The following is a 21,514-nucleotide window of genomic DNA, read 5'->3' on the forward strand; positions in this document are numbered from 1 at the left end:
CCGCTTGGTGGTGCCTGCGGGGCGGGGCAACTGCACGGACCCGCCGTGCCGACGGAACGCTCCGCGGAGCAGACGCTCACTACTTGGTGCCTTGCCTGGGACGGATGCGCTCCGTCGCTGATCCCCCCCCCCCCCCCTCGTGCCGCCGGTTTTTTGCTTGCTCGGTTTCTTTTTTTGCCGAGTCAAAAGTTTATCCGGCGAAACTCCCCCGCCCCTCCCCCCGTAATGGGTTTAACTGGTGCCGCTCATTACTGTATTACTCATTACGATATTACTCACGACCGTGTATCCGAGCCTTGGGAGAGGAGCGACCGATGCGATCCTAGGCAGGTGCTTCAACTCCAGGGACGCCACCACTGGGGGTTATCCACGCACCCCCGACAGACCGTTTTAGACGCGACCTTGTGGACACCCACAAACATTTGGACAAAAACCACGGCATCTATTTCCGAGTAGGTGCTTGCCCTCCCTTCAACCACATGCCGAACGCATGCCGATAATATTTGCTGACGGTGCCTTTACATACGCAGCAGGCGTATTAAGAACAGGCTCAGCACTTTAGTCAGTAGCTGCATCGAGTTAATGAAAGTATAGGACAATGGAACTTAACGGATCATACCTTTGATCCAACCAGTTCACCGCAAGGGAAGCACCTCCGATTAGCACGGTTGACTACGTACGGTGCGAAAGAAGTTCAACACACATACGAAGCATCCGCCAGTCGGACACCCCCAACCTCCGGGTGTGTGGTGGCTGCACGCGAGCGCACAACCGCAGAGTCCGGCGACCGTGATCGATGACGAGTCACTCTTCTTGGTTCTTTCGGTAAAGTCACGTAGAATGGAAATAATGAAATAATAATAAAACATAATAAAATAATTATCACGACGTTTCGGCCACAACGCAAGCAGCCGTCCTCACGTCTGTCGAGAAGACAGAGTCTGTCTGTCTTCTCGACGGACCTGTTCTTCACCTGAGGACGGATGCTTGCGTTGTGGCCGAAACGTCGTGAGAATTATTTTAGTATGTTTTATCTTTATTATTTTATTATTTCCATTCTACGTGACTTTACCGAAAGAACCAAGAAGATGAATGCCTGCAGTCACGAAAGCTTTAAGGACGAGTCACTCATTCGGGCTCCATGTCGCTCTGGCTGCGGCGGGCGGTTTGATAGCGGAGAGCCGAACGGCTGGGAATGGTGCGACCGGTCTGAAACTGAATTCGCGAAAAAGGTGCGAAACGGCCCCCCCTCGAGCTGCGGCGGCGCCACGCTCGGAGAAGTGAAACTCCGGCGATTTCTCTGTGGCCGCACACGAAGAGCGGCAGGATTAGAATCGCGCAGCGCGCCTGAACACTGCCGGTTCTGAGGTTTGGGGAGCAGCGCTCATTGAGCGTTTAAACACTGCGAGGTTCAATTGATGCAGTGCTAATGTCGTCTGCGGGCCTGGCGTTTGAAGTGGGGATTAAAAGAATGGGGGTGTCGCCATCCATTACCTGTCCACGCTGAGGATGCGCAGACAAAAATCAATTTGGCCGCTTCTTTCATATGATTAGCACGCGATGCATATCGTCGGCATTGATTTCTTTTTTTCGTAATGGGAGCGCAGGGTACCCACGAGATCCCCCCAGTGTGCCCGTGCGCACGGGTGTGAATTTGTATTTATGGACGCGCATGCGTGCCTGGCAATGATGAGCTCGCGCGCCATGTGGATGAGTGCTTGATTGATTTTGAGCTGCTGCTGCTGCTACTGCTGCTGCCCCGTGTGGGGAGGCCTTGTCTAAGTTGCCTCGTCGGCTTAAGAAGGGTGGAGCGGGGGGGGGGCGAAACCGGGCGGGTGCCCTTGTTGAGACAGACGTGCCCGCCTGCTCGTTCACCTGCCCGTCCGTCCATCAGCATCCCAACCTCTCCACCCGGGGGGGGTGGGGCGGGGGTGGTGGCCTTCATCTCCGTGCGGGCGAGCGTGGTACACACGGGCGGGTGAGGAGCCACTCTTTGGCGATGGTCCCGTGTCGGCTGGTGACAGAATGAAAAATTTAACTCGCGTCGGCGATAAACGATGGCATTTGCTTGGCGGCGCGTCAACGCGGACTGCCGCGGAGTCGCTTGTAGCGGCACGTTGCCACGTTGACCGAAGCGGAGGGTGGCGCTCCGATGCGCTTTCGGGTCGTGGCGCGCGTTGTTCGGCACGGTGTCCGCGCTGGTGGCTTCTTCAGGAACTGAATATAAACCGGGTGGTGTGGTGGCTATGCACGTGTACTGTAATTCAATGCTGTGGAGGCGAGGTTTGGCGGATCGCACCAACGTTCCGAAACTCTCCCTTCCCGTGGACGTCCATGTGTCATTCCCTGGCTCGCCAGGAGATGGCGGTACATGAAAAAAATGGACTCTACCTGTTCCATCTGTTTGGGATGCAGGGTTTTCTTCTTGCACGCATGGGTGTTCCCCGGGTGCTCCAGTTTCTTCCCACTTGTAAACACTGATTAATTGGCTGATAACACCTTGATATATAGAGGACTTCAGAGCTTGTTGGCACCAGCTCACCGTGTAGCTGCTGCTGCTGCCTTCCCACTTGTCTGTGGTTCCTCCTCCTGACGCTTCTGAGTCGTCCTCTCTCCCTCGTCGAGAGCGAGCAAATACCGTGCACGCTCCAAGTTCGAACTATTATCTAACTTCAGGCATAGTGCCGAACAACAGTGGGAGTCGTACATCACACCCGTGAAGACCTAGGCAGCGTCGCGTTTGGCATGGCATGTCAACGTGGACTGGCGGCAGTGCCGGTTAATCAGGCCCCGGGTCAGCGTACCCCCGGCCTGCAGCTCAGAATCATGTGACCCCGGAGGGACATTCAGCCTGGCCGTGGGTCTCATTAGCAAAGGAGGTGGGGGGGTGGAGGTATTTATTTATAAAAGAACGTTGTTACGAACCAAGGAACAACACATTACACGCGTGTGTTTTGCATTTCTTCCCATGGGCCTGCGGTGCAGGTAAGTGTTGCCGGCGTGGGGAGATAGCTGGCACGCATGGCTGTACCGCCGGGAGGCTGGTCCGTCCCTGAGCCGCTGTTGCGGCCGGTAATTTTTAATAATTGAACGTTTTTGCACTTGTGAAATTCCAAATCGGTTTTGAAAATTTAATGTGCATGAAAACACGCGGTCATGCGCTTTCTCTTCATATATATGTCCCTTCATCGGGTAATCAGATTTGCTGCCATTTCATTTGCTGACTTGGTAAGAGTCACGCAGCTCTGATCAAGGTGATTGAATGGGCTATTGCCGGTAGTAAATTGAAAAATCATCAGCCGTTTGAGTTTGACATTAATCCAATTCTCACGTGACGACCATCACACGGCTGAAATTGAACCCAAAACACACACAGGCCCCCCCCCCCCCAACCTCTTCACCCCCACCTCTTCACCCCCCCTCCCCCCGCTTCTTTTAAAACCAACACTGAGCACCACGTACAGAGCCCCTTCCCCCGCTTGTATCCGCGCATCGCTCCGTGACATCAAACTTTTGGACCCCAACGTGTCATCCAAACGTGCGTGCCGGTAATGACGTGCAAATTGGAAGCCCAGCGCCTGGCGGTGGTCGGAGCTGTGGACCTTTGGCTCCCCTCCGGGAGTGGACGGAATGAGGCCGATAGAGAGCTCGGTTGCTCCGCCCCCCACCAGGCAAGGGTTGATGGGACAAGCACCGGTCGCTGCGATGTCCGTCCATCACGCGCGCCCCAAGTCGTCCCCTCTCCGTGCCCGTGGGTGCCGGCGGTGACGTCCAGATACCGCGCGCTGGTTTATGGGATGATTGTTTTCCCTACTCCTCCTCGTCGTCCTTGGCCTTCTACCTCCGCGAGCCTCCCTCCTCTTCTCTCTCACCAGCCACAATCCTCCTCATTAGCCCCATCCTACACACCAGTCGTCGTCCTGGCCCCCACCCCCTTCGATACCCTCCTCCTCCCCCACCACTTCTTTCCTCCTCTTCCTCCCTCCACCAGCACCATTCTCTTCTCTCACCAGCCACCTCCTCTCTCAGGCTCCTTATCCACATACCTTCCTCCTCTTCTTCTATTCCTTCCTCCCTCCGACACCCCCCTCCCCCTCTTCGTCCTCTCCCCCTTTCTCCCCCACCCCCCTCGTCTCCCACCACCCTCCGCACTTTCCGGGCCGCGTGTGCTGCCCCCCGTGCCTACGTCTGCCTGGGACCACAAAGGGCCGTGATTACGGAGGTGTTTGCAGGGCCCTGTAACCGGACAGAGCAGCAGCAACAGCAGCTCCCCCCCCCCCCCGTGCTATTTCCCCCCCACCACCCCTCTCCCCCGGGGAACAAAGGCGGAGGTGCAAGAATCCGCCCAGGTTTGATGCAGTGGCTGCTGTCCGATGTGGCCTCCAGTTTGGATGTTTTTTTCCCGGACGCCTCTATGCCCCCCCCCTCTGCCCCGCCCGTCTATCTTTCTGTGTGGGCCCCACGTGGGCGATGAGCAACTAGCGACAGGTGGCGGTTTGTTCATAGCCCCCGCGTCTCTGAGAAATTTGTTAAACCGCTGATGGGGTTGCGACACTTGCACGGCCAACGTTATTGCAGAGGCAATACGAATTGGGCACAAACCGCGCGTTTAACTCGCCGAGTAGCGGTAATTATGCGCCGCTTTGATTGCCGCGCTTTGCCGAAACGCAAACTGAATGCGACTGTTTGCCAGATGTCTCTCGGTATTGACCATTTAGCCGCGTCTCTTACGAGCACGTGTTTGCGTGTGAGAGTGATCGTGTGCGAGAGAGTACGGGGCGCAGTGGAGCGGAGGGATAGCGCGCTGCACTACGAACTCGGCGACCCGAGTTCGATTCCCGCTCACGGCCAACACTAGTGGCCATTATCTGAACCGGTACTGGGCCTCCACTAGGTCCACTCAGCCTTAAATGAGTGCCTGATGCTGTGAACTTTGGGGAGACAAAAGCAGCCAGATGTTGTGACGGCTACAATACCCTCCGGTGCGATGTTCCACCCTTAATAGGTTCTCGATAGCAGCACATGCCGCACCAGCCCAAGTAGGCTACACTTGGGATATTTGTCTTTTTGGTTCTTTCGGTAAAGTCACGTATAAGGGAAATAATAAAATAATAAAAATAAAACATAATAAAATAATTCTCACGACGTTTCGGCCACAACGCAAGCAGCCGTCCTCAGGTGAAGACCAGGTCTGTCGGGGAGATTATTTTATTATTTCCCTTCTACGTGACTTTACCGAAAGAACCAAGAAGATGAATCCCTGCAGTCACGAAAGTTTTAAATCGAAATATGTCTTTGTGCGTGTGTCCGAGTTTCAGCGTGGGTGTTACTTTGTTGAAGGGTGTGGCGAGTGTGTAAGGAAGTGTGGGTGTAAGAAGGAGTGTGACCTTGGGTAGGGAGGGGAGGTGTAAGAGATGGAGTATATGTAAGATGGTATGAGTGTGGATGTCTGTAAGAGAGTGCGTAAATTCGCGGTGTGTAAAACAAAGCCACCAATAAAAATAATTTCATTTTACATAGCGCTTTTCATCAAGGATCTCAAAGCGCTATACAAGATACAGCAGCAGCAAGCAGACACTCAGCATAAACATTATTATATTATAAATACATTTTAAAAAATCTATTTACAAAGGCGGCCGGGCATGCTGCTGGCCACCCACCCCGTCGTGTGCCGTGCTGGCCTTCATAGGTGCTCACTAACAGCACTTGCCCCAATAGTCTGTCAAGGTTATACGGGGGATTTTCGTCTTGTGTTAGTGTGGGTGTATGAAGCAGTGTAACCTTGGGAGGTGTAAGAGATCGAGTACGTGAGAGAGTACCAGTGTGAGCTTGTGAGTGTGTAATGGAACGAGAACACGAGGGTGCGTGCGTGAGTGTGTACGTGCGGGCGTGCGCGCGCGCGCGCAAGCGTGAGAGTGGGTGGGGTGAGTGTGAAATGCGGGGAGCGCGTAACCGCGTGTTGGCGAGGGTGGGGTGTGAGTGTGTGAGCGGGGGCGAGCGTGTGTGAGTGTGTGGAAGCGTGGGTGAGTGAGTGTGTTAGTTGGTGCGATGCCCAGGCAGGCCGTGGGCAGCGGCATGGGCAGTGTCGTGGTGGGCGGGCGGGCGGGCAGGCGCGCGGCAGGGCGGTCGGAGAGTAATGTTCTCGCTCTGTGAGTAAAGCACAGCGGATACCCTAGAGGAGCGGGCAAAGCAAAAGTCAATTTACTCCAAAATCAAGTGGAATGTAGATTTATAAAAACACATCTCGTGGCATGATTGGGTAATTATTGGGCCTTCCAGCCCCATACATCTTGATCACAGGGGCTGTCTGCCACGGTCCTGGCCCCCATTTGTCTTGGTGGGTCGATGGGTGCATTTTCCAAAGCAACGATTGCAGGGGTTACCTTGCGTTATTTATTTATCGGCGGTCCGCGTGCGTTACCTTGACGGCATTGGCAGCGGTGGCAACGGCAGCGATGCGTTAACAATGAGAAATAAATAACTCTGGAGTGGCAGCGGCGGGGGGGGGGGGTAAAGAATTGCATTTAATAAATTGGGATGGACTGAAATCAACTGACCCGCAATTGGGGGACACATTAACGAGTGTGACATTCTCTAAAGACTACATAGTGGTCAAGGTGCAGCCAGACCCCACGCATGCGGTGGGGGGGGGGGGGGGGCCCAGGGCAAATCACACCGTGTGGGCCCCCCAATACGCGAGGCCCGGGGCGGTCGCCCCCAATTCGACGTATCCTGGGGGGTCGGCTCAGGCTTGCAGCGGCCCCTGCGCTTTTCTTTGATGGGGTGAGCTCCGTGCACAAACAGGGGGATTCCAGGGCCTACAGAGCTCGCCTGGTTGAGCAGCACTGCGAAGTGTATTGTTGAAATGTACTTCTATGCTTCCTTCCCGCATCTACGCTCCACACCGCCTTCACCACTCCGCGTTGACCGACGCGGTGTGGTATGGTGAAATAGCGCATCCCCCAGGCCCACCAACGGACCCGGACGGCGTGGGGGGAGGCCCCCCTATCCAGCAGTGGATTGACAAAGCGCTGTGCGCGCGTGCACGTAGACAGAACCTTGACGAAGCCGTACTTTGGGACGACGTAAAAGAGTGTGATGCTCTCTCACGACTGCAACAAAATTAGACTGCTGACACAGCTGTTTTTTGAGAACGTCTCCTTTTTAGCACTAACAATCTCTCAACCCTGCCCCTCGTTTGTGCGCATACTTATGTACGTCTCCAGATGCGCGTGCTTTTTTTCTTCCTCCCATCTCTTGTCTCGAGAAATAAAACGTGTCGGAGCCCAAAAATCCACAGCCTCCTGCGTGCATGTACAACACTGATATTTTCTTGCATTAATGAATCATTATAATGTGTGTACAGAAATATCTCGTGGACAGCTCTTTGTGAATCCACCGCTGGATGAAGGTCCACACGGGCCGCTGGGGAGGGGTGCTGTTCGACCGCACGCCGCTTCGCTGGACGGCGCGCGGTTCTCAGAGAAAGGGAGCGGAGATGCGTCGAGAGCATAGAAGCACAGCACAACAGCGGATTTAGCCGCGCTGCCCTCTGCCGATGCCCAACACTTAGTCCCACAGTAGCCTGCACAGCGGTCGCTTAGCCAAGGGCTAAGAAGCCAGCCGGTGGTGGCTACGTACGTGGCCTGTAACCCGGCACGATGGAGGCAGTGGGGGCTGCTCTGCCCTGGTTCGCCGGGTGAAGGCATTGCAGCAAAAACGTGGACTCCACCTGTTCCCTCTGTATGATGTGATCGAGTTTTTTCCCTCTCGCATGCGTCGGTTTTCTCCGTGTGCTCCAGTTTCTGCGCACGTGAAAACACTCATTAATTGGCCGATAACACCGTCATATATAGAGGACCACAGAGCTTGACAATCAATGGGGGCCACTCACCACGTGGCTGCTGCCTTTCCCGCTCAACTGTGGCGGTTCCTCCTCGCGCCTCCGGGTCGTTCTCTCTCTTCCGAAAGCGAGTGAATATTGCGCGGCGGCGCGTTACGAGTTCAAATTATCGTCATTATTCAGACACTTAATGAAACGAGAGCGCGCGTACAGACATTCCGTTTAGGTTTTCGCGAGCGTGGGTTAATCCGCTTCGCGGGTAACCCACCCACGGTTTAGTCGTGAGTTCACTGCATTTGCTGCGACGATCCACATACATTCGTTCGGGCGTTCAGGCATCAGGGCGGACGGGCGCCAACACAAGGCAACGCGACTCAGGCACAACCTAATTGTGCTCTTGTGCAGATGCTACGCCGCAGTTGGGTGAATGTAGGGGTGGATCGGTGATTAATGACATGCCAAGCCACGGAAGCCTACTGCTCAGTGTTGAAATTATTATTTTATAGCCATACATATATGGGGGTTTCTCTCCCCCCACCCCACATCCTCACAAGACCTGAATTTTGATTAAGTTCTGTTATTGCTGAGCCACATCTCCGGGGCAGCTGGGCAAGGCCGTCCGTCGTTCTGACAAACCCACACGCGGTCACGTCACAGAGCCTGTCCCTCCTCGCACTGGGCCCGCACTCTCTTAGCACAGCACAAGAAGCCCACACACTCGATTCCGAAGACTCTTATTTACAGGAGGGCCCTGCTACATTCAGGTTAGCTATGGGAGGAAATCAAAGAACCAGGCCGAAACCCATGCAAAACAGCGGAAGAACGTACATATCTCCGCACAGAAAGCCGCCCCTAGTCGGGAATTGAACCCACGAGTTTAATTTAGAAGTATTTCAGATTTTTAAATGTTTAAGGACAGTGGTTGGCTTTTTTTTCTTCTTCAGATTTTGGATAATTTACATTACGCGATGATTTAACGTGTCTTCTTGTTAACAAAAGCGATGTCACCCAACGCCACGTGACACCGCTTTTGGCAGGCAAAGTGCCGAAGTGATCTCACATCACTGACATCACTCCCCGTGATGTCGAACTTGCAGATCAAACAATAACTATTTTCTTTCATTTCGATTTAAAGCTTTCGTGACTGCAGGGATTCATCTTCTTGGTTCTTTCGGTAAAGTCACAGTAGAAGGGAAATAATAAAATAATAAAAATAAAACATAATAAATAATTCTCACGACGTTTCTGCCGCAATGCAAGCAGCCGTCCTCAGGTGAATAACAGGGCCGTCGGAAAGACAGCGTCCTAATGACAGCTCTGTTCTTCACCTGAGGACGGCTGCTTTGCGTTGTGGCCGAAACGTCGTGAGAATGATTTTATTATGTATTATTTTTATTATTTTATTATTTCCCTTCTACGTGACTTTACCGAAAGAACCAAGAAGATATTTTCTTTCAGCTCACCCAAAATTCTAAATCTCGAACCGATTTTTTGATTTTATTGGATTCATTGGAAAATCAGGAACTTTTAGCCCAATAACCAGGGACCCCTGTAAAAGTAATAAAACTAACGTAACAATTAAACCGACGTGTCTCTAACTATCACGGCCCTTATCCGACGTTTCCTTCACGAGCTGGGAACTTCTTCCGGAACATCTCCCTGAGAGGTCGCGTGTCCCTCCCGCTGTCTGCCAAATTTTGGGCAACCGTTTGATAATTTAGACCGAATCACAGTATCACAACACGATACTGAAGTTTTGTTCGTTATCGGGAGTTATCTTGCTCATCCGTGTGACTCGGACAGACAGGGCTAATGGATTAACGCCTTCGCACTCGCTATAAAGAATTCAAAACGGCAACGTGTTTCTCCTGCAACGGTGATTTAACACGCTGTACGACGCTGGCACAAAGTTATTTTTCCTCCCTCCCCCTCATCGACAAAGGTTAGGGCGCAATCGAGCCATGACCTTCATTGACAGTGATTGAGCCGGAGGCTGATTGTGTGCGTCCTCGACAAAGTTTGACTCGGGGCCGACGCTGGAGCGTACTTCCTCCACCTCCTCCCCGCGCGCTCCACCCTCCACCACCGCGGCGGCGGTGTGACCAGAAGGCCTGCCGCGTCTCATTTTTGGCGACGGTGGCGGCGGCGGCATGAAGACCGAGTGGCGATGCCGGAGTGGGGTAATTGATGGGCCGGCATTTGGGCCGGTGACTGCGCCTGCTTCCCAGCGGCCCAGGAGGCTTAGAGGAGGTGTGGGCGGAGGGGAGGGGCGCTTGAAAAGACACGCTCGGTTTAACGGAAGATGAATTGGGTGGCTCGAGCCCCTCCACTAGCACCCCTCCTCCCCCTCCGTTACCCCTCCCCCCCCCCATCTCCCCACCCCACCAACACCACCAAGTCAAGCCTCCGCCCTCTTCACTACCGGCGCAGGGCATGAATGCACCGCAGGTTTCCTTATCATGGCTTGTGCCACGATCTTGCACCGAACAAATCCATCTCTGCTTTAAATTTCGCCATCGCCCTCCCGCTAGGTGTGCTTGTGTGTGTGCGCTGGCAATGATAGCCCGTTGATGTACGAGCACTGTGTTTATACGATCGTGTAGGCATTAGCCAGCGTATCCTTGAACGTGGTGCCAGTCGCCGGATTAATGTTACCGTTGGATGTAGCAGGGCGTGCAAGGGGACGGGCATTCCTTGATTCACGGATTCATTCAATTCGAGCCAGCGAACGGTAATTCTCGCTCGCTGCTGCCACTTAGCATGGTGTGTGTGCCCGGACACGATGGTCCGTCAACCCCAAACACTCGGGTTTAATTCCCTACTCCAAGTTCAACCAAATGGTCAATTAGCGTGTGTCATCCAGAACTAAAATCACCCTGCATTGTTCCCGATCTCATCAGATCTCGGAAGCCAAGCAGAGTTAAGCCTGCATAGCGCTTAAAACAGGTCGCTATAGACCGTCGGGGCGCTACGTTGTGGGCAGCAGAGGGCAACGCAGCAGAATCCACGGTGGTAAATGTGCTTCCGTGCTTGGGTGGGTGAGCACCACGTACGAACAGGTTGCCAATGGGCTTTGGGGTTACACGGTGGGCAGTAGCGTGCAGTGCAGCAAAATCCTTTGTAGTACCATGCTGTGCTCCGGCGTAGATACTCCTTGCATTCACCATTCACCAACCGGCGCGGGCGCAGCACGGTCCAATAACCCCCCGCGACCCGCACGGCGTGGCGAGGCCATTGTCCAGCAGTGGATCGCCACAAGGGCGTTCGGAAAACGCGGCGTGGCAACGGTGGTGGCGTATGGTTTCTCTCGAGAGGGGCTTTGTTTAAACAGGGGACGGCTCAAACCTGGAACCGTGTGCCATGTGTCAGGGCTTTGTTCATGCGTGCACTCTCCCCCCACCACACAATGTTGGAGGGGGGGGGGGGGGGCGAAACAATTATTCATCGCCTTCTGTCCCAGCTAATTCATTAATATTCTAATTGTTTAACTCCGTGAGTGGACGACCGCTGACGAGCTGCAAGCACGCAGTGCAGGAGGGGAGGCGACAGCGTCGTGTCCAGGTGCTACGGCGGAGGAGCGCCGAGTGGTGGCACCACACCGGGACGAGCGGAGGGAACTCGGTTGCCGATGTGACAGTGATATGGAGCCTAAGTGGACAAGTGCTATCGTTTTGTGTTTTTTAATATATGCGGGAAAATCGAAAGCCTTTTTAAAAAATACAGTCGCGCATTGCGACGTTGGGCAAGAGTATTTTGCGTGTAGGAAGAAACTGGCGCTCCTGGAGAAAACCTGACGAATATAATGGATAACGCTCAAGCGGGTCCATGAATCCGCTTGCTGTACCACCGTCTCCTGCCAACCTCACAGCCCGTTGTGGGTTTCAGAGTTTCAGAAATGTGGGTGCGACCCGCTGTCCGTTACCTGCCATCAAAGTGCCGGATCACAGGCGGACGCCGGTACAATTATCGGCGACGAGAGACGCCTGAGGATGCCGACATGGGGGAAGCGAAATGCCACGGGTTGGCACTCACTTCACACCCCGGTATGATGAGTGGCCGGCACGCCTGGCTGCACGTCATTTCGGCAGCGGTGCTAACGCAGCACCGGGTACTCATTTCCGGCAGAGGTGACCTTGGAGAGGCCCTCTGTGGTGTACGGAGACCGAATTAAATTGCGAGGAAACCTTGGCCCCCGCCGGCGCTGAGGACCGAACCGGCAGTGCCGAGAAGATGGTGGTGCGGCACTGCGGGCGGCGAAGAGGGGGGGGGGGGGTCCAGGAGTGAAGAAAAAAGTCAGAGGACCGGGGTCACCCATGATGTTGTCGTAAGAGTTATATATATCAAGGACACATGAGAAAAACTGAGAAGAGATGAGAGACAAAATAACTATGGAGTGTAGAACAAGAGGGAAGGGGAGAGAAGCAGAGTAGAGATAGCGCAAGAGATGGCAGCAGCAGCAGCAGGCAGCAGTTGGAGGCCACGACCAGACAGCAGCTGTTGGGGAAAGGAGGGAATGGGAGAGAATGGCAGAGGCCTTTCCCCAGCAGTGGGCAGCTACAGGCTGGTAACGACAACAGCAGCAACAGCAGATACAGGAAGTAGGGGCTCCTCAAGGGAGGCAGCGTGGGGTGCGGACGCGTTGCCCCTTGCTCGTGGTGTGGTGGGCACCGCTTGTACCGGGAGCCGTGACTCTCACCGTAACGCAGCGACTGCGGACTTCGCGCACGGCCCGGGCGACGCCACGGAAATTAAAACTGCGGCAGGGCTGCGGTGGGGCCCTTTTTGTGATGGAGCTGAAACGAGATTTTTTTTTTTTTGCCGACACCATCAACTGTCTGCTGTCACTCCCACTTATAATGTTGCTCCTGGGAAAACTGCTGCTTGGGTTTCTGGGCAGGCACGGCTGCAAGGAGGCATGAGATGGAGACAGCGTGGGTGGGGAGCGTGAGGGGGGAAGGGTGACTTGAGAGAAGAGGTTCACCATGAACGCCGGGGCGTTGCGCGCGTGACGTGTTCCCGAACGCAGCCACAACACCCAGGCTCGCTGTCTGCGTCTGCGGGTGATGCCAAATTAAGTGTCGGCAGGAACATGGTTTTTTTTGGAATGATATTGAATTCTGGCGGGTTATTTTGGGGGTGGGGGGGCACGGGGGAGGGAAACTGGGATAATATTCAAGTACAAAATAAATGTTCTTCTGTCACGCCGCTTCTAAACGCCGTGAGAAAAAAACATCCATACGCAATTTTTCCCTACGATGGCTGTGTGTGTGTGTTTCTCATCTGATTTCCTCTCAGTCCTGGAGGCAATGTAAGCTGATGTTCTTTGCCTGCAATGGGCAATAGATCCTGTAAAATGCCGTGGGATTGTTAAGACCCACAGAGCCCAGAGAGCCAATAAAGCGCATGATTAAACGGAATTATGACAATAGCTGCGATTCTCTCCGTACGCGCAGAATAATTTAAGCGGTTAATTTCTTTCATCCGCAGATGGTTCATCAAAATAGATACCTAAAAGAATACGGAGTGTGGATTTAATTTTGTAAGTTTATGATGGCCATGCATGGAGCAACATGTTCTGGCTAACATTGTAAGAGGAATGATTTCCATTACGATATGCACAAGTTCTCTCCGCTAATAATACAATTGTGACCGAGTGAGCGGCCTGCGAGGGGAAAATAAAACTTCACATATTGCTATGACATTAATTACTGGGTGATCTGTCGTGACGTAACGGGGTTGCAGCGCACTGGACTAGCAATCCAAGGATTGCAATCCAAGGGTTGCGAGTGGTTCGATTCTATTTTCAGGCACGGCAGCTGAAACAACGTTGCTTGTTTCTTGAATCCCTCTTCCTCTGTCCACCCCAGCGGTACGAATGTATGCATGTGCACAGTGTGGGTTTTTCTCCCCACTTCTTCTTTCTAATACGTGGAAGAGTAGGCCAAATACCTTCCAATGCAGTGGCTGCCAACCCTTTCTGGAGGCACGGACTGTCACTGTCAACCTCCAAAAAATGTTCCACGGAGCAACATTCACCAAGAGCGTTTTGTCCTAAATGATCGCGACTCTTCGTCCTTGCATGTGCAGCAGGTCCGCCGACCCCGTCCCATTACCTTGCGGACCGGCGGTGATCCCCGGACCACAGGACGGGAACCACTGCTCTAGGGGGACCCTCCACAGCTCCCTCGAGTGGAGTTCACTTCCGCTGGCAGTGACATGAGCATGGAATTTGGGGGGCTGCACCTTCACCACCTACACTTGGATCCTCGGAATTATTTGAACGTGCAAGCAGGAGACAAATGTAAAATGCGTGGTCGTTTTTGCCGATCCACTGTTGGACGAGGGGCTTTCCCGCCCCACGCCTGTGCAGGCCGCGAGGGTTGTTTGTCCATACTTCCCCTTTCCAGTCAGTGTAGGTTTGTGAGCACAGATGTGGAAGAAATACAAGTACAGCGTACATGAAAAAAACTTGATTTTGCCCCACTACCCGTGTACTGCCCTCCACGTAGTCCAGATAGTCCTGGGGTAGATGTGGTCGCCCATTCAAGTGCTGTCCAGGCTCAAACCTGCTTAGCTTCCGAGATCGGACGAGAACGGGCGTGCGCCGGGTGATTTGGCCATATATATGCAGTAATTATTGCTGTGGCGGGGCTGTGCGTGCCATGGCTGAATGACCGAGGAAGCGATTGGCTTAATCCACTGGGGATTGCCTTGATTGAGCCTGTTAAGAGGCTCTGCACTTTGACCCCTGCCTCCGTGGGGGGGGGTGTGGGGCAGGAAGGGGCGGGAGCCTCTTCCGTGCCTCTCATTCACGCGTCTTAGTCGCACGCTCTCAATGGGCATTTTAAACGAAATTAATTAGGGTCCCCTGGGGGCTGTGCCCCCGTAAAAGGCCTTGCTATTTTCCCATCGACAGTACCCTAATACACTGCGCTCATCTCCCCGTCCGGCCAGCGCTCTTCGCCCTCTGGAGCGAGCGGTCGTTCCCAAGCTCTCTGCAACCCGAGGGCTGTCACCGTCAGTCCTCAACACGTTGTTGCCGGCCACAGCGCATCAGGGACATGTGTTGCAAAACTGAATGACGTTAACTTGTGGCGTCTGCAGTATTTCCATTGGACCACTCCCACCCACCATTCAGACCGCCACTGGTCCGCCAGTTGACTTGCGCAGTGGCCTGCGGTTCACACGTTGTTGGTGCAGGGGTGGCTGGAGTGCTCTCAAGAACCAAACCCCTCAACCCATAGCAGTCGTGGAGGGGGGGATTGGGGGAGGATTTGGCGGGGCTAGAGGGGGCTGAGCCCCTCTGCTGAAGGCTTATCCCCCTTTCTCATTTGTTTTCGTAAAAGTCAAGGACTATTGGTACAATTTTTAACGCCAGTTAAATTGTATCGTTACTCCTCTCCGTTTTGCACGTCACATTTGTTTAATGTTGGTGACTGTGCCACCACTGTGCCACTCCTGAATTTAACATTGATGACAGCCCCCCTTGAATTTTTAGATGTTCCCCACCCCCACCCCCTCAAATGATGACACACGATAGGATTGCCACCCCAACACACACTGCAGCTACCCCTGCACCACCACCACCATCACCGCCGCTATGGCAGCCAAAACTGGCCACCTTGACTCAGCGTGAACAGATCCATTATATCATCAGCCTCTGCCTTTTATCGGCGGAGCCGCGTTCGCCGTGAATTACTAAAATGCCTTGTTGTGCCGACGTTGATTGAGTGCCTCTCGAGCGGGACCCTGCTGGGGCTGTCTTTAGTTTCGGGCCAGATTGTGTATCGCTGCGTGCCAACTTGTTTGATTCATGGCCTGCCGCTCCGCCGGATTGCTCACCGCCAGGGTCGCGAGCTGCTCGCGCTTCACGGAATAAACCGAGGTGATAGTTGTGCCACTGCAGGGACTCGGATTTCCCTTGGCTCTTCGCTGCGGCGCTCGCCCTAGAAAAAAGGAAAAAAAACTAAAAAACTTGGGCCTTGACGAGGCCAGAACGCTACAAGTAAATAAGAGAAGAAACAACCACGACAAACTTAAATTGCGTCTTGGGATTCAGGAGAATGAGATTGACGACGTGAAATAGCGGCGGCGTTTGCGGGAAGCCTCAAGGTGGTAGCGGAGGGAGCGTTCGCACTGGGGAGGGTTCCCGGAGACTCGTGGGTGGCTGCCTCGCAGCTTCACCTTCGCGGCGGGTGCCTCGGGTTTCACTTCGAGGTGCCGACGCTCCACTTTTTCCCGCAGTAATGATCACCGATTGATGTCTAAGCACGTTACATTTAAATTAAAGAGTTAAATCCCCGTACGGAAAATATAACCCTCTTAGAAGCTTAGCTTGGAACCATGAAATGAAGGCGTTTTTAAACTTTGCATGAGGAGCGGCGGCAGCTTGGGGTGGTGGCGGGAGGCTGTGGGCCGGCCCAGATACCCAGGCCTCGTCGTGCGGGGTGGTGGCAGCCGGAGTCTTAACTCGGCGCTCGCTACAGAGGGGTCAGGGGTCAGAGGTGTTTCACAGCAAACGGATTCCGATTAGTGTGGACTAGACTGGGCGAGTGGTTAATGGGCGGGCTGTAACTGCCACTTAAATACAAGAAATTCTCCGCCGTGATTCACCGTTGAAGCAGCTGCTCGTGGCTCCGTAACTATATTTGTGCAATTCCACAATGCCAAGTAGTACATGGACGGGTCCGTTCAGGATTTACAAAGCAGTGTGGGATGGGGGTTATTTATTTATTATTTCCCTCCCTTCTTGATAAAATCGTATTTAGAAATGTTGCTGTCGTTTGTTTGGAATGGGCTCTGGCGTGAAAGCCCCGGATAATTTTGCTGTTTACAGTCGGCTTTGCGGCCTTGGTGTGGTCTGCACGAGACGCGTGTCTGTGTTGGTGCCTCGCGTCTCCACTGATTACAATGCGGGTCCACATGCACACTTGCTCACTTGCACGCACGCACGCACACAGCCAGCGCCACGGGCATGGCCCAGTGCACAAGTACAGTGTCTCCCTCTCCTCAGACACTACGTGGCATGGCTGTCCTTTCTCTGGCAACCGTGCCGTGTGGGCACACAAATACAAAGGTCCCCCGTGCGCAGGCTGATGGGGCATGTGCCGTTAGTGAGTAGCACCCATGAAGGCCGGCCTTGATCCCCATTGGAACCTCATTTGCCAGTAAAAAATCTGATAATTGGTTTTTTACCCTTCTATCTGGCAACAAAACTGACACCGTTTTGTTGCCAGATAGAAGGGTAAAAAACCAATTATCATCGCCGGTCTTGATGTTTGCGCACTGCACGAGGTAATAATTGAATGCTGAGTATATTTATGAGATGCCCAGGACCAGTTCAAAGAATTCGCCACTGATATCAGCCGTGGCCGTAACTCGAAAACTCAGGTGGCTGGGCTCGTTCCGCAGCAAGCTAATCCGCTGAACCGCCACTCCCCACGTGCGGAGACGCTCTCACACTCACGCAGTTACTTGCACGCGCCACGTAGCCCGTGCCCAATCCGATTAAAGAGGAGAAAACGGATAATAAATAAAGTAATAACAGCGAACGTGCGTGTGTAAAAAAAAAAAAACCCCAAAAAACTAGAAAGCAAAACTTTGTTTGTGCGCTCCGACTGTCAAGATGCTGCGAGGCAGGCGGCCTCATAGGCTTTGAGGTCGGCCCAGACAGAATGATCCCGCGTCTGCGGATGTGTTTTGTGGTCCCGAGGCGAGGCCCGCGAGTTTGAGGATTTTGTCAGCCCCTATTGCAGCTTTTTCCTAGGATCCCATTACGGTGGAGTTTATGGCGAACCAAGGAGGGGTCTGCGCTCTGGGGACCGCAAGAGAGGGAAAAGGCTGGAGATGGAACGAGGTGGGGGGGGGGGAGCGTTGTGGGGTGGGGGGTACGATGGTTAGGTTGAGATGCTGGGAGGATTGCTGGGATTCAAAGAAAAATGCCCGAGGCTCAGAGCCTCAAACTAAGGAACAATTACAAAGGCAGGTTGCGCGGGATCGTGATGCAATGCACGATGTAAGGCTGCGGTCGATGAGAAATGGTGCCCTCAATGCGGAGGTTTTCACTGGATTGTGAGAGAGTTTGTTATTGTTGAATTCAGGAATGATTCAAAATTCTGCTTGCCACTCAAACAAGAAATCCATCCGTCCTGGCTTTGCCTGGAATGTAATTTTCCTGTTGTGGTAACTGTCGTGGGATATTCCCTAAGACTTCCCAGGGCATTAAAAGTCCAGATTTTTTTTGTCAGTTGTGTAATAATACACCATGGAACAAAACGTATGTACGTGTAGCTCTGCCTTTGTTTCGCAAACCCGGCACAGTCATTTTACCATGATGTGTCCCAGTTTTTTGTTGTACTGCGTAGGTGGCAACCCTACTTTCTAGAGGACGAGTCGTGGTTTTGGGCGTTAACACTTCTGAGAATTTGCAACAACACCAAGAAATGTGTCTCCGGGCTCTGGAGACCACCTGGAGAAGATTCCGTGAATGTGTTGACAACGATGGCGAACAAGTAGAGACTCTTTGACTTTTTAAAGCTATTACATTTGTTATCATGTCACAGTATATTATCCGTTCTTTTTTTCCATTCAAAACGATAGTTCCATGTAAGTTTTGAAAACATTTTTGAAGCACCCTGTTTTTACAGGAGGTGCTGCGAGGCACCTTGCGCTGCTCATGGCACCTGGAGAGGAGTGAACGCCGACATTGTCGTGGCTTCTAGAAGTCGTCCCCAATGAGGAGAGGCGAGAAGGGCCTTGAATCGCTCAGCGCCCTGCCTCTGGAACTGGCTTAATGAAATATTTGAAAATAAAAAAAACATTTAGTTGGAGCGAGATTTATTGGGTGATGGCTTTTTTTATTATCCTTGTCTCGCACCATGGGATTCTCCGCTTGACTAGCACATCGGTGTTTAAAAGTGAATTATGTTATCGTATTGTGTCGGCTGCTATCGATGTTAATTGGTAATGCCGCACGTGCTGTTCCAGATGTTTTTAACCTGGCTGCCCCCTTTTGCGACGGATGTATCGCGCTCAGGCGGGCTCTCGCATGGTTTCCTAATTAAAAGGCTGGCCCGATTGATTGATTGATTGATCTGAGAGGCGGTGACTGTGAAAGGGATGAGTAGAGGGAGTGGGAGATGGGCTAGGGGCGAGTGTGGGTTGTGATCCGCCAATGGAGGGGGAGCAGGTGTGGGTGGTTGGAAGTGGTACAGGAGCGAGAGGGAGCTTGAGAGCGGGTTGGCATGACCCACGCATTCGTGAGACAGAACCTTGGCGTTTCTTTAAGTGAACTGTCGGCACATCTCGCGATTTCCCCTTTTTTGTCGTGCTTTAATTTGCGATCTTGTTTCAGTGGTTCTTTTTTTTCTTTCTTCGTCAGTTTTTGGTAGAAATTTAAATACCCCATGAATTTAACACAATCCTTACGAGACGTTCGTCTGAGCAGACTTTATTGAAGCTGGGAAGAGGAAAGAAAGCCCGTGTGGGTGGGTGTGTGGGTTGGCGTGTGGGTTTGTGGGCGGGTATCAGCAGTAAAGCCGTTAGCGCATTGCACTGCGAACCCAGCGACCTGAGTTCGATTCCCACTTAGGACCAAGAACAGTGGCGAATATTTCAACCGTTCTTGTGCCTCACTTAACGCTGACGCAGCCTTAAATTAGTACTTGGTGCAGCACTGGGGGAGACAAAGGTAGCCAGGCATTGTGTTTACCTTGTGTGTCCTGTCTGCCTTCATAGGTGCTCACTAACATTACTTGCCCCAACTGTCTGTTCAAGCTGTACGGGGGATTTTTGTGTTCTTGTGGGTGAGACAGCCCATAACCGTAAGTGATGTAAAATACACGGCGTATAAATGATAAGTTACGTAACTTTGTTGACGTGTACATACGCGATCGAAATGGGGTCTCTGATATTGCACTTCATGGCAAATCTTTATCTTAACGCAGATTAGCACGACTCGGCGCCGACAATGGAAACTCTATTGTAGGAACCGTTTTCCCACATATTCAAAGTATTTTGTTTTATACATCGGCAGCAATTGGTATCGCCAAAAAAGTAATTTTGCTCTGTGGAGTGGCAGATCTGACCGACAGCTTTCAATTATTTGGCACAAAATATCCCATCGTTCACATTCTCTTCCTTGCTGTCATGGGTGCCCCACACCACTTTCTTTTTCATTTTTTACTCCCGCAGCGTGACAGCGGTGGAAACATCCTCCGGAGGTGTTGTTAGGTAGAGGCTCGCACGGCGCAGCGTGCACACCAAGAGGCGTGCGCAAAGACACACACGCACGCATGCGCTCGCGCGTGCACACACGAGCATACGCACGCTCGTGCTCGCACGCACACATTGCAAACAACACGCTGCGAACATCACAAAATGATCTTGTTGGTTCTTTCGGTAAAGTCACGTAGAAGGGAAATAATAAAATAATAAAAAGAAAACATAATAAAATACAATTCTTACGACGTTTCGGCCACAACACAAGCAGCCGTCAAGGCGCCCTTCCCCCTCTAACCCAGCTTAAATATACGCTGCCAAGCATGGTGGTGCTCATTCAGACGCTGTCTTTCCGACAGACCTGTTCTTCACCTGAGGACGGCTGCTTGCGTTGTGGCCGAAACGTCGTGAGAATTGTATTTTATTATGTTTGATTTTTATTATTTTATTATTTCCCTTCTACGTGACTTTACCGAAAGAACCAAGAAGATGAATCGCTGCAGTCACGAAAGCGTTAAATCGAAATCACAAAATGAATTTGTCCACACAATTTTGAGCGCGCATCTTGGAGAGAAGCGGGTGGCCAGTCGGAAATGTCTCACAGGAGTTCTGCCCACTGGCTCTTTGGCCATTGTGCAAAGAGTTTTTTTTTTCACAGACCCCTGTTTAATTGTTTGTTGCAAACAACAATAACGAAAGCAACGGCATGACAGTGGCAGCAGCGGCACAGCGGTGGAGCGGCGCCTCCGGCTGCTCAGCACGTGCACGCGCGCGCGTGTGAATGTGTGTGCATTTTCATGTGCAGTAGTGGAGCGGTTAGCGCGCTGTGCTACGAACCCGGTGGCCCCAGGTCGATTCCCGCTCACGGCCAACGCTACTGACGAATATCTGAATCGGTCCTAGACCTCCCCTAGGTCAACTCAGCCTCAAATGAGTATCTGTTGTGGTTGTAAACATCACCACTGGGGAGACAAAGGTGGCTGGGCGTGGTGTTGGCCACCCACCCCTTCGTTTGCTTGCTAACAGCACTTGCCCCAACAGTATATTAAAGTTATACGGGGGATCTTTGTCTTTGTTTTCATCTGCAAGACAAAGGCACGTGCGTGAGGAACGGTGGTGTTCTTGGCCAGCGCGCTGCCGCTATGCAGCCGGCACCCCGAGTTCGATTCCCAGCTATGGATAGCATTGCTTGTTGATATCGGAACTGTTCTGCTCTTACCCCTAAGTTGACTCGGCCTCAATTGAGTACCTTGGTGAGCTGTATAAGCATCAGAACTGGGGAGACAAAGGTGGCCGGGGTGTGGTGAGGGCTACATTGCCCCCTTGGGCACCATACCGGCCTTAACAGGTGTTTGCTAACAGCCCTTGCCCCAACAGTCTGTCTTTTGTGTTTATGTGCATGAGCACTATATATGCACGCAAATGTTTATTGTGCAATGATCCCGGTGACCT

At 52.7% G+C, this 21,514-nt stretch overlaps 1 protein-coding gene across 1 annotated transcript in view; it reads left to right on the forward strand.

Moving 5' to 3' along the window:
* LOC133345990 (protein sidekick-2-like) overlaps positions 1 to 21,514 on the forward strand; it is a 306,122-nt gene that overhangs the window by 80,474 nt on the left and 204,134 nt on the right.

The sequence above is a fragment of the Lethenteron reissneri genome, chromosome 3, assembly GCF_015708825.2.
Source record: "Lethenteron reissneri isolate LAM-NWPU_2019-01 chromosome 3, ASM1570882v1, whole genome shotgun sequence".
In the NCBI taxonomy this organism is placed as follows: Eukaryota; Metazoa; Chordata; class Hyperoartia; order Petromyzontiformes; family Petromyzontidae; genus Lethenteron; species Lethenteron reissneri.